This window comes from Bubalus kerabau, chromosome 16, assembly GCF_029407905.1.
Source record: "Bubalus kerabau isolate K-KA32 ecotype Philippines breed swamp buffalo chromosome 16, PCC_UOA_SB_1v2, whole genome shotgun sequence".
Classification (NCBI taxonomy): domain Eukaryota; kingdom Metazoa; phylum Chordata; class Mammalia; order Artiodactyla; family Bovidae; genus Bubalus; species Bubalus kerabau.
This window is the reverse complement of record NC_073639.1, coordinates 55,339,588-55,354,595: the sequence shown is the minus strand read 5'-3', so window position 1 is coordinate 55,354,595 and position 15,008 is coordinate 55,339,588. Positions and strand designations below refer to the sequence as shown.

The 15,008-nt window shown below is 54.4% G+C and overlaps 1 protein-coding gene and 1 non-coding gene across 10 annotated transcripts in view; both read right to left on the bottom strand.

The window, feature by feature from the left end:
• NCOR2 (nuclear receptor corepressor 2) overlaps positions 1-15,008 on the bottom strand; it is a 239,145-nt gene that overhangs the window by 211,013 nt on the left and 13,124 nt on the right. The window lies entirely within an intron of this gene.
• On the bottom strand, positions 9,717-9,789 carry TRNAE-CUC (transfer RNA glutamic acid (anticodon CUC)). The gene has a single exon. It is a non-coding gene; the product is annotated as a tRNA-Glu (tRNA).

Sequence of the window (15,008 nt, the reverse complement as noted above, 5' to 3'; positions counted from 1 at the left end):
CCAGGACCCTCGGGGCCTGAACTAGGTCCCTCTCCGAGTCAGCCTTGGAGAAAAGACGCTCCTTCACCAGCTGCTGCTGCTGCTGCTAAGTCGCTTCAGTCGTGTCCGACCGTGTGCGACTCCATAGATGGAAGCCCACCAGGCTCCCTCGTCCCTGGCAGCCCCTGCCTTCCCACCTCAAACTCCTTCAGTAGCACAGATCATGTTCCACAAAAATCACCCAGGGCTTGGGGACAACTGCAATGCCTGCTACTTTGAGGAAAGGGAAGTGACTCCCACTTCAGCCTCCACGTGGCAGTGTGAACTTGCTAGGCCAAGATGAGCCAGTCACAAAACGTGCTCTACAGAGGCCCTAAACAGGACCCTGCAGATCCCGACACTGCCCCCAAGGGGCAGGCATAACTTCTGGAAGCTGTCCCTGCAGGCTGAATTTGGGGACTTCAGGTGCAGTGTGACCCAGGCGCCCAGGGCAGGAGCAGGCCAGGGCCCTGAGGCAATAGAGGGTGGCAGGGGGTTAGGGGGGTTCCTAACACCCCTCCCAGAACCTCCTGGGCCTGCCGGGCACATCTCTTCACACTAGATGAACAGGGAAGTCTCCCCTGTCCCCCTGGGGCCAGGTGTCGCCCTTCCCGGTCACTGCAGTGGTAAGCAGGCCAGACAGCCAGAGCGAGAAGGAGGCGGCCCCTTCCATTTAGAAGCCACTGGGGTATTTTATTTTCCTTCTCAAGTGACAGCTGAGGCTGGCGCTCCTTGAAACTGCGGAGAGGCAGTCACCAAGAGTTCACCCAGGTCTCCTATTCCCCACCAGACCACGGCAGTCAGCGACAGCTGAGGGGCGGGGGGTGGGGCGGCGGTGCAGCCACGGCCAGCAGGGATGTTGAGTGGACAGGACCTGGGGGAAGACAAAGTGGGGAGGAGGGGCTGTGGCCCAACAGAAGGGGATGCATGGCCCCGCCCAAAGGGGACACAGCCCCCCTAACCATGGGGGGCACTGCCCCACTCCATGGGGCTCGAGGGCCATCCCAGGGAGGCACACAGTCAGAAGAAGGAGGAAGAGGAGCCCTAAGCCCTGCCCTTGAGTGCCCCAGCCTCCAAATCACCCATCTGGGCTCCCTAGAGACCTGCACCGATTGCAAGTGAAACAAGCACAGCAATAATAATAGTCCCCTCCTGTAAGTGCGCTCATGGTATGCCAGGTTCTGGGCCATCTATCCTGACCCCATTTCACAGATGGGCAACCCGAGACCCAAAATAGTTCAGCCACCCGCCCGAGCTGGCACAGCCAGTGAGGGGCAGAGAGATGGGCACCCAGGGGACTGCCCTTGGCCACCCCATCCTCCACCCCCTCCACCCTCAATTTGACCTCGGAACACACTTTTCAGAAACCTCCCGCCCATCTTCTCACTACAGGGTGTGGGGCCATCTGCGGAGACAGCAGCCAAAAGGAGCAATTAGACGCCAGGAAGGAGCCAGGATATCGACCCATTTCTGGAAGGAAGGGGGGATGGGAGGGGGCTCGGGCCACACCCAGTGTTGGCAGCCTGGTTCCCAGCCAAGCCCAGGTCAAGGCAAGGCAGGCAGCACAGACCAGGCCGGGGTGGGGGCCGAGGTGGGGCGGGGTGGGCAGCTTTGCTTCAATGCCTGCAGAGACCCAAGAGATGCCCTCTGTCTGTCCATCACCAGCACCACCAGTGGCAGACACCTGGAACCCCCTGTGGCTTTCTCTGAGTGGGCACCATGCTAAGCCCTCTAGCTTACTAACTGGTTTAATTCTTACAAGCATCGTACGCACGAGTTACCATGACTCTCCCCCATTTTACAGATGGGAGCAATGAGGCAGAGAGGCAAGAAAGTGTACCCAGGGTTCCCACAGCTAAGATTTGCATCTGGGTGTCCACTTTAACCACACATCACCTCTGCATGGGAGTCCCCTGAGGGATGGGAGATAAGAGAGAGGGCTTTCTGGGAATGGGGCACCAGGGACTGCGTGGGGTGGAAACTTCCAGAAGCCTCTGGAAGTCCCTCAGAGGCCCCATCCTGGACTCTCTGTAAAAATAATTCAGTTTCTACCCTGTAGGAACACAGGGCAAATGCCCTTTAGGGTTCCTACAGGGTAGAAGGAACCCTCCTAGCTACAGGGTTCCCTGGGGAAGAGGCTGCCTGATGGTCAGCCAGAAGGGAAAACCACTGCAGCGTTCCCAGGCCCAGCCCCCCAAACCCAAGCCCCGGAGCAGGGTCTGGGCCATTAGCGGCTGCAGGGCAGGGGGGGAGGTGGGGGGTGTGGGGTCTTGAGGGCAGCGGGTGGGAGAGCAGGGGGGTCATGGAACCATGCATGGATCGCCAGAAGCAATTAATTGTCTGGGTCAAGAGATGGTGAAAGAGATTTGTCACCCGGGGGGCCCAGGGAATATTCCAAAGAGTCCAGCGACCCCGGCGGGGGTGGGGGGTAGGGGGCGGCGGGGAGGGAGGGGTGGTCCCCACTGACCGGTACGGGGAGGGAGATCAGGACCTCTGGAGCTCTCCATTCCCCCTCCCCCACCCCCATCCCCTCCACACACATCACACTGGCAAAAGCTCTTGTCTCCATGGGTAACCCCTCCCCTCCCCAACACCAGCCTCTGACCCACCCCGGCGTCCACGACCTGCACACCAGGGTGACCAGCCCTTCCTGCACAGAAGGGGACGGAGATGCCTGGCAAGCGAGTCCACACACAGAGTCCTGGCAGCCCAGGATCCGGCCAGAGACCTGGACCCAATCCCAGCCGCACCAAGTTTGAGCTAGGTGACCAGGCCTGTTGCTTAAACTCTGAGACTGCTTCCTGTGCTTTTACAAGAGGGAGGCGATAAGCAGGGGAACTAAAGCCAGGCTGGCTCAGGCACAAATGCCAGCTCTACCATGTTGTTAAGCCTGACGCCATCACTTGGCTTCTCTGAGCCTTGGTTTCCCCATCTGTAAAATTGGGGGAGGTGGGGTGTGATGCCAAGGGTTACTTTGAGTGGAAATACACAGCCAGCACACAGCAGGGGCTCGGGGCAAACTCACCATCAGGGTTCACCAGCCCGCCACCCCAGGGACCCAGGCCCAGCCACCCCAGAACCTAGGACACCCAGGCTCAGGCCCCCAGCCTGGTCATGATGACAATACCTGGAGCACAGAGCCCCCTCACCCAGCCTCTGCAGCAGGACCCAGTGGGAGACGTAGGCTGCCATGGCCACCATTCCTTGACTGGGCTTGGCCTGTTATAGAGAACAGAACGCCCTGGACACACACAGCCCTCCGAGGACAGATGTGGAGCGGGTACGGGGCATGGGCTTCCCCTGCGTTGAGTGCCCACAAGGAGCTCCTAGCTTTCAGCCCTTCATGTCCACACCAAAACCCTCCACGCACACCCTGGGTACATGCGGCCCCTGGGATCCACTGTTTGATGCCAGTAAACACCCCAAACACCTCCCTCACTGCCCCCACTACACAGATGAGAAAACTGAGGCCCGAGCACCCAGCAAAGGGCAGCCTCAAAGCCGGCTCTTTGTGATGTACCGCAGGTGTTCAGAAGCCCAGGTCGCTGGGGCAGGGAGGCGGGGGCCAACACTGAGTCAGAGTGAGAAACTCGACGGAAACTGAAAACAGCCCTGGAGGCCCCACGAACTCTCCAGAGTGAGTCGCGCTGATTCACAGCCTGGCTCTGTGTTGGAAAGTTCCTGCTTCTGTGGTGGAGTGGGGGTAGGGGGCCAGGGGCACAGTACAGCCACGAGGCAAGCAGTGAACTGCCCCAGGGCCTTTGTATCACATCCAGCCCTGCGCCCCACCCGGGGCCCCATCAGGGAAGTGCCCGCAGGGACGTTCCTGGCTGGAGGGCAGGAAGGCAGGAAAGACCACAGGGCGCGGCTGTGGTGACCTGAAGATCTGGCCTGAGACCTAGCCTCAAATCCAGGTCCCCTGCTTTCCATTGGGTGACCCTGGGTGTGTTGCTTAACATCTCTGAGCCAGTTCCTCACCAGTGACACGGAAATTCTCATCTCACAGGACTCAGAGACTCAGTGAAAGTGTGCATACAGACTGCTGAGCATACAGTAAGAGCCCAATAAAGACATATCTTTTTCAGTTCCCAAATGGGTTTTTTTATTGAGGTGAAATTCATACAACATAAAAGTAACCATTATAAAGTGAAAAATTCAGTGGGCTTGATTACATTCACAGTGCTGTGAGGTCACCAACTCTAGTTCCAAGCATTTCCAACACCCAAAAGAGAAAAGAAAACCCCTACTCACTGAGCAGTTTGCCTCCACACCCCCTCCCCTCCTCCCAGCCCCTGGCAACCACTCATCTGCTTTCAGTCTCTATGGATTAACTATTCTGGACATTTCATAGAAACGGGACCACGCCATATGCAGCCCTTTGCGTCTGGCCTTTTTTTCACTCAGCCTCATGTTTTCAAGGTCCATCCTCACTACAACATGGATCAGCACTCATTCCTTTTTTATGGCTGAATCGTATTCCATTGTGGGGATGGACCAACTATTTATTTTTTAAATAAGAAGAATAAATGTGTCCTGAATAATACAGAAAAGCAATCTGACAATATATACAAATACACACAGACATGAAATACTTTAAAACTTGCAATGTTATAAAATAACCATAATGACTGTAGTGATATAGTGTGGAATCTGGCCAGAAGGAAGAACCAGTTGGCTGGAGAGAGGGGACCATAGTGGCCCCAGGGCTAACAGTCCCTCCCTCAGGGCCTTTCCTGCTCAAGCGTCAGGCCTCCCATATCCAGGCTGTGCTGTGCTGTGTGACCCTGGGTCAACTCCTTACCCTCTCTGGGCCGCCACTTCCCCATCTGTAAACAAGGGTCCTGGAAAGGACACTCTCAAGAGGGATTTCCCACCAGAAAGGCGAGAGAGACTGTGGCAGCCAGACTGTGGAACCCATCAGGCATGGGGCATGTCACCCAGGGAACTGTCAGGCTTCCCGGTGCTGGTGACAGCTAGGACAAGCAACTCTGGGATGTTCAGAGTCCCTATAGAAGCGGGAGGGGTGGGGGAGAGGGCATACTCTGGGCCACAGAAATACAGACACAGCACCAAAAGGGAACCTGGGTGCTCCTGCCCTCCCCTGCCCAGGGCAGAACCAAGATGTGCGTGTCTAAGGCCTGATGCCATGTCCTCACACTTGAGACATTTGGTTCTTATTGACAACCCACTCCAGTATTCTTGCCTGGAGAATCCCCGGTCCATGGGGTCGCAAAGAGTCGGACATGACCGCAGTGACTTAGCACAAACGCTTGTGCGCTATAGGATGCTCACAGCGCCTCTGGCCTCGACCCACTGCACCTGCTGCACCTCCCCCGGGCTGGGACAAATGAAATGTCTTCAGACATTGACAAATAATCCTGGGGGCAATGTCACCCCGCTGACCCCATCCCCACCATGGTCCCCGCTAAGAGCCTCTCTTCCTGGACAGGAAATGGCAGTGAGTGGTACCCACCCCTCCCCTGGGCTGGCCCTCTGGTCTGGTCAGTTCCAGACAGGGTAGAACCCCCTGAAGGGACAAGGACCCTGTGTCCAGGACCCATCCTCCTTTTTCTCCAGGTCAGGCCAGGCCTGGTCTCCCTGCCAAGAAACACACAAGCCATCCCCACTGACAGCCGATGGATTCCTTGGCAGGAAGCCCCTGTCATGTCCTGACGCTGTTCCAGGCACTGGGGGCTCAGCTGTGGATGAGATAGAAGCAGCCCCTGCTTTCTTGGAAGTGACTTTCTGATGTGGGAAGGCCAAGAACACACCAAGGAATGGAATCAACTGAGAAACTTCATTGATCAACAACTGCGTCTTGAGTGAGGGGCTGGGATAGTGGCTTGGAGTGGGGGGCGGTGCTTGACTGGGCAGCCAGGAGGACTTCCTGAGGGTGATATGTGACCTGAGACCTGATGACAGTCACCATGCCAATCACAGGGAACAGCATTCCTGGTGGGGGAACAGCAAGTAGAGAGGCTGAGTACAGAGGTCAGGGTGGGGGAGGGATGTGGCTGGAGACACATCAATGCAGGGGGGAGGGGGGCAGCTCCCCAGCATGCTCAAAGCCTCTAGTTTTATTCTCAGAGAAGGAGGAAAAGTAGGGAGGGAAGAATGTGAGACCAGAAGCTGAAGATTCTCATTCTCCTTTGGAGAGCATGAAGAAAATGGTAGGAACAAGAATAGATGGATTCCAAGGCCAGGAAAAGGCTGGATGGGTGCCCAGGTCAGACAGTGGAGCAGGGAGGGGGACCACAGTACCTGGCCTGCTGTTATGAAAGCAGAGAGGGTCTCAACCACAGTGGTCCCATCACCCACCACTAAGAGCATATTGTTATTTTTGTGTTGCTAGGGGGTCTCCTAGGCAGGCTCCCCACCCTGGAACATCTCAGAAACAGACAGGGATGTTTTTGGCTGTCCTGTGACTGGCACTCAGCCAGTGGGACAGTCCCACGCCGCAAAAGGCACCCTCCCCACACAATTTTCAAATAACCTGGCCGTTAAAAAAAAAACAAAACCTGCCAGAACTGATCCAAACACTAGCCTTTTCTTGAACATCACTTTCATGTGTTTCCAGAACCGAAACGCCTCTGATCTCACTTGCCTCGGATCGACACTTACTCATGCTGAGTAGGAGCCAGCAGCAACTTCCTCCCATTTCCTCTTATACTACAATGGGGCATACACTGATTGTTGTTGTTCTGGTTAATTCTGTGCAAAGTCAAGACTGTATTCAGGAGGAATCTCAGTGCCAAGGAGTAAAGGGGATTTTCCAAGATATCCCCAAGGGTTGTCGGGATGCTGTGTGGCTCTAGGTAAGTCAGCCAACCTTTCTGAGCCTTAGCCATTTGCCTGAAACACAGGGAAAGTGATGATGTGATCCTCGCTAGCTCATGAGATGGAGAGGACCAGACGAATGAACGCAGTGAGCACCTGCTGCTATTCGACACAGAAAAAGCACACGGCCCCGGTTCACCACGTGCAGCTTGAAGAGACTGGAGGTGGATGGGGCAAAAGCCCCCCAGCACAGGCCCCGGGTGGGCAGCGGGTGGAGGAGAAAATCCCGCACTCCCCGAATGGGTCAGGTGGCGCCTCGCCAGCCCGGCTTTCATCTCCAGGAGATAAGCCGCCTGCTCAAGTTCACGTTCAGGATCAAATGAACCCACTTAATCGCCTTAGGGATCTCCACTGAGCCGGCTCCTCAGGGACTCGGGGAGGAGGGCAGCTGAGTACCCTCCAGCAAAGACCCCCACTCGCACAGCCAGGCACAGAGAGGACACTGTGGCAACCCGCCCACACCTCACTCACACCCCCGACCCCACCCCCGCAATGCCTATTGCAGCGATCCCCAAAGGCAGATGTGTGCACACTGGCCTTGTGAGTCTGCACACATCATCTGCTCACCATCACAAAGCATCTTGTGTGCCCTGTGGCCCGGGAAGTGTTAGTTGCTCTGTCGTGTCCAACTCTTTACAACTGCATGGACTGTAGCCCGCCAGGCTCCTCTGTCCATGGGATTTCCCAGGCAAGAATATCGGAGCAGGTTGTTGCATTTCCTCCTCTAGGGGATCTTCCCAACCCAGGGATCGAACCCGCGTCTCTTATGTCTCCTGCAGTGGCAGGCGGATTCTTTACCACAAGGGCCACCTGGGAAGCCCACAAAGGTGACAGGGTTCCCCGCAGGATCAGCAGCAACGCTTAGGACAACACTTTCTCCATTTCACAGAGGGGGAGACTGAGACAGGGACGGGCCTTAAGTCACCACCATATCCCGATGCCAAGTCAGGAGCGGGTGAGCAGAGTGTCCAGCTAACGCCTCGGTAGAGGGGGAGCAGCCAGAGTGCACTTGCCTGACATAATCCCAGCCACATCTTAGAACTTGGGACAGCTCCTGGCACCCAGTAGGTCCCCTCAGTGAGAGCATCCAAATGAACAAAATCCACACACTGGACACAGACTCCGAGGAAAACTCCCTCACAGGACCTCTCTGCCCTCCTAAGAGCACCACAGGCATCCTGGGGGGTGTTTGTGGCCCCCCCGCAGAGGACACTGGGCAACCTGTGTCATCATTTCTGGTTATCACGATGGGTGGAGGGTACCTAGCGTAAAGACCAGGGATGATGCTAACCATCTGACAGTGCCCAGGACAGCCCCCAAATAGAAGCATCCACCCCAGCAATGTCCAGGAACATCAGCAATGTCCAGGCGAGAAATCCTGCAGCACTACATTCACTCAAGCATTAATTGAGCACCTCCAGCATGAACAAGGAGAAGGCAATGGCACCCCACTCCAGTACTCTTGCCTGGAGAATCCCACGGACGGAGGAGCCTGGTGGGCTGCAGTCCATGAGGTCGCTAAGAGTCGGACACGACTGAGCAACTTCACTTTCACTTTTCACTTTCCTGCATTGGAGAAGGAAATGGCAACCCACTCCAGTGTTCTTGCCTGGAGAATCCCAGAGACGGGGGAGCCTGATGGGCTGCCGTCTATGGGGTCGCACAGAGTCGGACACCACTGAAGCGACTTAGCAGCAGCAGCAGCAGCAGCCTGAACAAAAGCCTGCAAGGAGACGAGGTCACAGAGGCAAGGTTTTGTGTTCAGAGTCACACAGCGACTGCAGGGCAGAGGCAGGTCCCACGTCCAACTGACTCAAAGCCCCATCCCAGAGCTGCCAGACACCTGGCCTATTCCTGAAAATTCTGACCCACCAGGTCTAGAGAAGGGGCTGCAGAATCTAGACAGTTCCCCATTCCCTCTCCCCATGGTCACGTCCAGGCAGCAAAGGTCAGAACTGGTCCTTTCTATCCAAACCCACAGACAATAAGATGCCAACAGTCTCTCTGGGGGATGGGAATGTGGTTGCATTTTTTTTAATATGCAGGTTTTTTTGGTTTCTTCATTTTCCAATTTATAGAGAACACATCTGTTCTGCTTCTGAAAACCAAGAAAGAGACTTCTCTGGTCCAGTGGTTAGGACTCCATGCTTCCACTGGAAGGGCCATGGGTTCAGTCCCTGATCAAGGAACTAAGATTTGGCATGTCACTCGGCACCACCAAAAAATAAAAAAGAAACCAAGAAAGTCTTTTTTGTAAGGTAGCTGTCAAACCACATGTCTTACCCAAGGCCCTGGCTGCTAGGAGATCTAACACCCCAACGCAGAGGGCCAGCCAGGGCAGCCCCTTGCAGAGCCTGCCAGCATCATCTAGGAGAGCCACAAGCTGGCGGTCTCACTCCCAGGAATACGCAGAGGAGAACAGCGCATGAGCACCTGGAGGCACCTGGAGAAGCTCCAAACGCTGCAACCCACCCCAGCGGCATCTAGGGAATACACCGATCACGTGTCCATCACCGTGACAAGACGCTATCTCTACAGAAGTTAAAATTCATCAACGAGATCTAACTGCATCAAAACATCACAAATCACACACTGCTACATTTTAAATGGATCACCAAAAAGGACCTACTGTATGGCACATGGAATTCTGCTCAGTGTTATGTGGCAACCTGGAAGGGAGGGGGGTTGGGGGAGAATGGATACATGTATATGTATGGCTGAGGCCCTTTGCTGGTCACCTGAAACTATCACAACATTGTTTGTTAATCGGCTATCCCCCAGTACAAAATTTAAAACAATATTTTTTTTAAGCCACAAAATCCTAATTTATTTTTTTGACTGTGCGGTTCGTGGGATCTTAGTTCCCTGACCAGGGATTGAACTTGGGCCCTCAGCAGTGAGAGTGCAGAGTCCTAACTGCTGGACCACCAGGGAATTTTTTAAAAATAATAGTAATAGGTACACAGGCTTCCCTGGTGGCTCAGTGGTAAAGAATCTGTCTGCAATGCAGGAGCCGTTGGAGACTTTGGTTTGACTCCTGGATTGGGAAGATCCCCTCGAGGAGGGCATGGCAACCCACTCCAGCATTCTTGCATGGAAAATCCCATGGACAGAGGAGCCTGGCAGGCTACAGACCATAGGGTCACAAAGAGTCGGACACAACTGAAGTGACTTAGCACACAGTAGGTACACAGTTTTGTGTATTACATTTTTAATCCTCAGAACGATTCTAGAAAACACATACTACTTCAGTCCCTATTTTACTTAAAGGGCAACTGAGGCACAGGGCAATGCCTCGCAGCTGATAAGAGGCCATGGAGGGAGTGGGAACCCACGCCATCAGAATCCCTGCTCGGAACCACTTCGGTCTGCTTGCCTGTCTCAGCGTGGAGAGGAAATTACTAGGCTGAGTTATATAAAAGCTGTCAATATTTGACCACTTTTGACCTACAAAACTGGCAGAGTCCCACAGCTCGTTCTGATAACAAACTGCAGAGCGGCACACGCAGAAAGACTTGGCCACGTGCATCTTTTCTGCCTAGAGATGAGACAGGGCTCCTAGGTCCTTCGGGAAGCCAGACAGAGGCCCCTGCACGTGTGACAACATTTTTAGAAGGGCACACGTTCAGTGGAGAAGTGGTAGTCTCCGGGGGAGGGGACTCAGGTGACCAGAAAGTCATCTGCAATTTTTTTTTTTAGAAATAAAAGGCAGCCACCTGGGACTTCCCTGGTGGCCAGTGGCTAAAACTCCATCCTCCCAAGGCCTGGGTTCGATCCCTGGTCAGGGTACTAAACACCACGTGCCGCAACTAAGACCCAACACAGCCAAATAAATTAAAAAAAAAAAAAAGGTGGCCCCCTTAGCTGGTGGCCTGGAGCCCAGCCTCCTGGACCAAGGCTGACTAGAACATTCCTAACCTCTCCCCTCTCCCCATGGCAGCCTTTCTGCCCCTGGATCCCACATAGCCCATCCATGGGCAGCCGGGTCCCCAGGACCTGGTCTCCAGTGCCTCCGCCCCCAGGTTGGAGAAGCTCTCCCCACCTTAAGATCCAGTTTCATTTAATTGCAGGCTTCAGGTTTCTGGACGCCGGCCCAGAGGCCTTTGGGGCTGAAGGCGTGCGTCATTTTCTTCCTTTTTCCAATAAAGCCGAGAAGGAAGCAGTGTGTGGCATCGCCCGTCTCCTCTGAGAAGGTTCAGCACCTGCCCCTTGGGAGACCCCACCCAGGAGAATCATCTGTGGCTCAGCACAGTGGGGGGACAGGCTGGGGACACAGAGTTTTCTCTGGCCCTTCATCTGAGCCAGGTACCCCCCCCCCCCACTAGATTGGAAGGAATGAAAAGAAAGAACATACAAACACACAAACATCCCTACCTCGCACCATTCCTTTTCTGCTCCAAAACATCTGGTCATCTCTCTGGTTCTAGCCTTTTTTTTTTTTCCAATTTTTAAATATTTATTTATTTGGTTGCATTGGGACTTAGTTGCAGCACATGACCTTCTCTCTAGTTGCGGTGCATGGGCATTTCTAGCTGTGGCACTAGAGCTTAGTTGCCCTGAGACACATGGGATCTTAGTTCCCTGAGCAGGGATCGAACCCGTGTCTGCTGCATCAACAGGCGGACTCTTGACCACTGAACCACCAGACTTCTTTTCTTCTTTGCATTTTATTTTTTCCTCCAGCACAGCCTTTTTATGGTTTGCAACTTCCTGTCTTCACTCCATGTCCCTCAGTCTGATTCCAAGGTTACTAGTGGCAGGGGACACACGCGACCTAAGTGACTGGGCTGCCCCTGGCTGCTGGGGTTCTCAGGGAAGATGCAGGTTCTGCTCGAGCTTCCTCTTGCTGCGGTAACAAACGCTCACAAACGCAGTGACCTAAAACAGCACAAATTCATTATCTCGTAGTTCTGGAGGTCAGAAGTCCGAAATGGATCTAACAGGGAGAAAATCAGGGTGTTAGCAGGGCTATGCCCCTGCTTGGGGTTCTCTACGAGAATGCACTCTGTTTTTTCAGACTCTAGAGGCTGCCTGTATTCCTAGGCTCTCTGCCCCGTCCTTGACCCTCAAAGCCAGGAACACAGCATCTTCAAATCTCCTGCCTCCTCCGCATAACGACACCTGTGATTACCCTGAGCCCACCACGACTATCCAGAGTAACTTCCCCCATCTCAAGGTCAAAGGATGACTGACATCCTTAATTCCATCTGCAACCTGAATTCCCCATTGCCATGAGGATGAGATGGTTGGACGGCATCACCAACTCCATGGACATGAGCTTGAGCAAACTCTAGGAGATAGTGAAGGACAGGGAAGCCTGGCGTGCTGCAGTCCATGGGGTGGCAAGGAGTGGACACGACTCAGCAACTGAACAACAGTGTAACCCAGAACAACCACAGGTTGTGGGATTTATGGTTGTGCAGATCTTTGAAGGAGACCATCATCTGCCTTACCACCGGCTCCAAAACATCTCTGGGGCTCGAGGAAACCACTCCAAAGGCCCACTCTACAAACCCTGAACTCTAGGAGGCAACTGTTGAGTCCACGTGACTCAGTCTCTCCACACCTACACAGCGAGAGAAGGCATACCCCTTTATGTCACCTGGATGGTGAATACATATCCCAAGGGTGCTCGATCTAGCCTTTGATGAAAATGTGAATCAAGCAGAGCCCTACGGCTTATCACTAGAGACTTCTCTAAGACAACAAATAACTCATCCATCAATCTCCTCAGGAACCTTTGGTGGGTTTGAGGGGGACCAGTCATAAATCAACCTATTGTACATCTCCTACTCCAGCAAGATCCGTAACAAGACGTCCTGTTAAACCTTCTTCTTCACGTCCCTGCATTCTAGGTCAAGAACACCACTGGCACTAACAAAGCATCTAACCTCTGGGAAAACGGAAAGCTTTGCAAGGTACAACTGACCTGTAGCATGATACTTAAACTTGGAAAACTGCCCCAAGGACCAAGACCTCACTGCGTAGCTGGTATTAGCCAGAGACAGGGGTGGGTTGTGAGGAGGGACTGGGGAAACACAGGCCACCCAATGTACCCAGCAGCACGACCAACTGGGGCGGCCCTGGAGTGAGTCAGCACCCTTTCCCCATTGCTCCTAATGACCACAGCTCACTGACCCCACCCTGGAGCCGGGCCTCCAGGGACCTGGCAGTACGGACAGAGACAAGGTGAACCCCGTCCCATGACCCAACATAATGACATTAACATAGTAGCCATCAACTTGAAAGATGATAGAGGACACAGTGACATAGTCTCCTTGCTTCAAAACCTTTGTGCATCTCTTTCCTGCCAGATAAATCTGGGAGGACAATGCCAAGGCCCAGAGAGGTTGTACAAGAATTACACAGCAACCCAAGATGGGTCTCAAGCAGTCAAGATGGGTCTCAAATGCCCATGCCCATGCTCATGCTGATGGTCCACCTCCCAGTCCAGGATGCTTCAGGCAGCTCCATCCCATCTTCCCCTTCCTCCCTGCATTTAAAAAGGGCCCATCTCCCCTCTCCAGCCTCCATCAATGCCCTCCTCCCATTTATCTCCCCTCCAAGGAAAACACTACCCTCACCATGTCAAATCACCCACCAAGCCCTCCACCCCTCCCTGGCTGCCATCCAAACACCCAGGAGACACTCTTTACGGCTCAGGGAGCTCAGAGGCATCCCAGACACATAGCCAGGGGTTCAGGGGCACAGAGAGGGCAGGGAGGGCCCAAAGGTCACACAGCAAACCTGCAGAGCAACGCCTGGGGTGCACACATGCTTCCACCTTGGCATTTCCACCAGGAGAAGCTCAGTTCCAGGAGGCGCTGCGGCAAGGGGGCAGCAGCCAGAGCCCAGGTGCCATGAGCAGCTTCCTGCTTGCCACTGTGGCTGCTATTTATAGTCTCAATAGTGGGGTCATCTTCCTGCAAGGCAGAGCCCAGGAGCCTGCGGGGAGCCTGAGAGGGTGACCTCAAGGGGGATGGGCCAGGCCAGGCCAAGGCACCCAGGGCCAGCCCCCAGGGTCCACAGTCCAGGGGCGGCGGGGAGGAAGACAGAAAGAAAGTCCAGATGTTCCCCACGACAACCACACACCAAGGAAGGGGCTTACAGGCTGTGTGCCCTGAACCAATGACATGACCCCTCTGTGCCTTGACTTCCCCATCATCAAACAGGGAAATTAACAGTTCTGACCACAAGTGTGATTGTGGCCCTTGTGAGGCTCTCATTATCGTGAGGCTTAAATGAGCTAATATGAAACAGCATGCAGTAAGCTTGCCCGGAAAGCCTCTGTCAACTCAGACTCCACCTCCAACCCCTGAGCCCTGCACAGAGACCAAACAAGGAATTCGAGGAGGGAGATGGCGTGCACATCACCTGTCCAGGGAAGGTCACCATCACTGAGGACACCCCAGGTGCCCTAATCTACCCTACCCCTCTAGGAGGCAGGGAGGACATTTACTTCCATTTTCTGGATACAGAAACTCAGGCTCAGAGCAAAAGAAGAATCCAGCCCAAGAAAGGGAGAAGGGGCCCTCCCGTCCCTGGGTTTCATGGAGTTACTTGGGGTCTTCCCTCTCACTGAACAGCAGACAGGCTTCTAGGCCCTGGGAATGCTCCCCTCACACCTCCCCCATCCCCACCGCTAAGCACAGGACTCCCTTTCCTGGGATGGGGTCCGGGGCGTACAGAGCCAGGAAGGAGCTGTCCCAGGTGACAAGAACATCCAGAGGCCACCCACCCAAGGGAACACTGGCTTAAAGTCCCCCAGGCACCTGGAGTCATCTAGCTATGATGTTTCACCCCTCCTCCAAAAAAATAGCAAAGGGAACATCCACACAGCAAACTGAAAATACCAACACCACCAAATGCCAACTGAACTAAGTCTTTCTCTGAGCTCTCAGTGCCAGACAGTGAACCCCTGCATGTGTCACCTCACTTGACCCTTCCAACAGCCTCAAGAGACCAGTGATCTGATTGTGCCCATTTCATGGATGGGGAAAACTGAGGCCTGGAGTAGCCAGGATCTTATTATCCCAAACCCCGGTCTCTCCAGAGCAACCAGCTCCACTCTGCAGAGGACCATCCTGACCACCCACAAGAGAGACAGGGAGGGAGTAGCTGAAGGCCCAGGGACCTGGGGGGGTGGGGCGGGG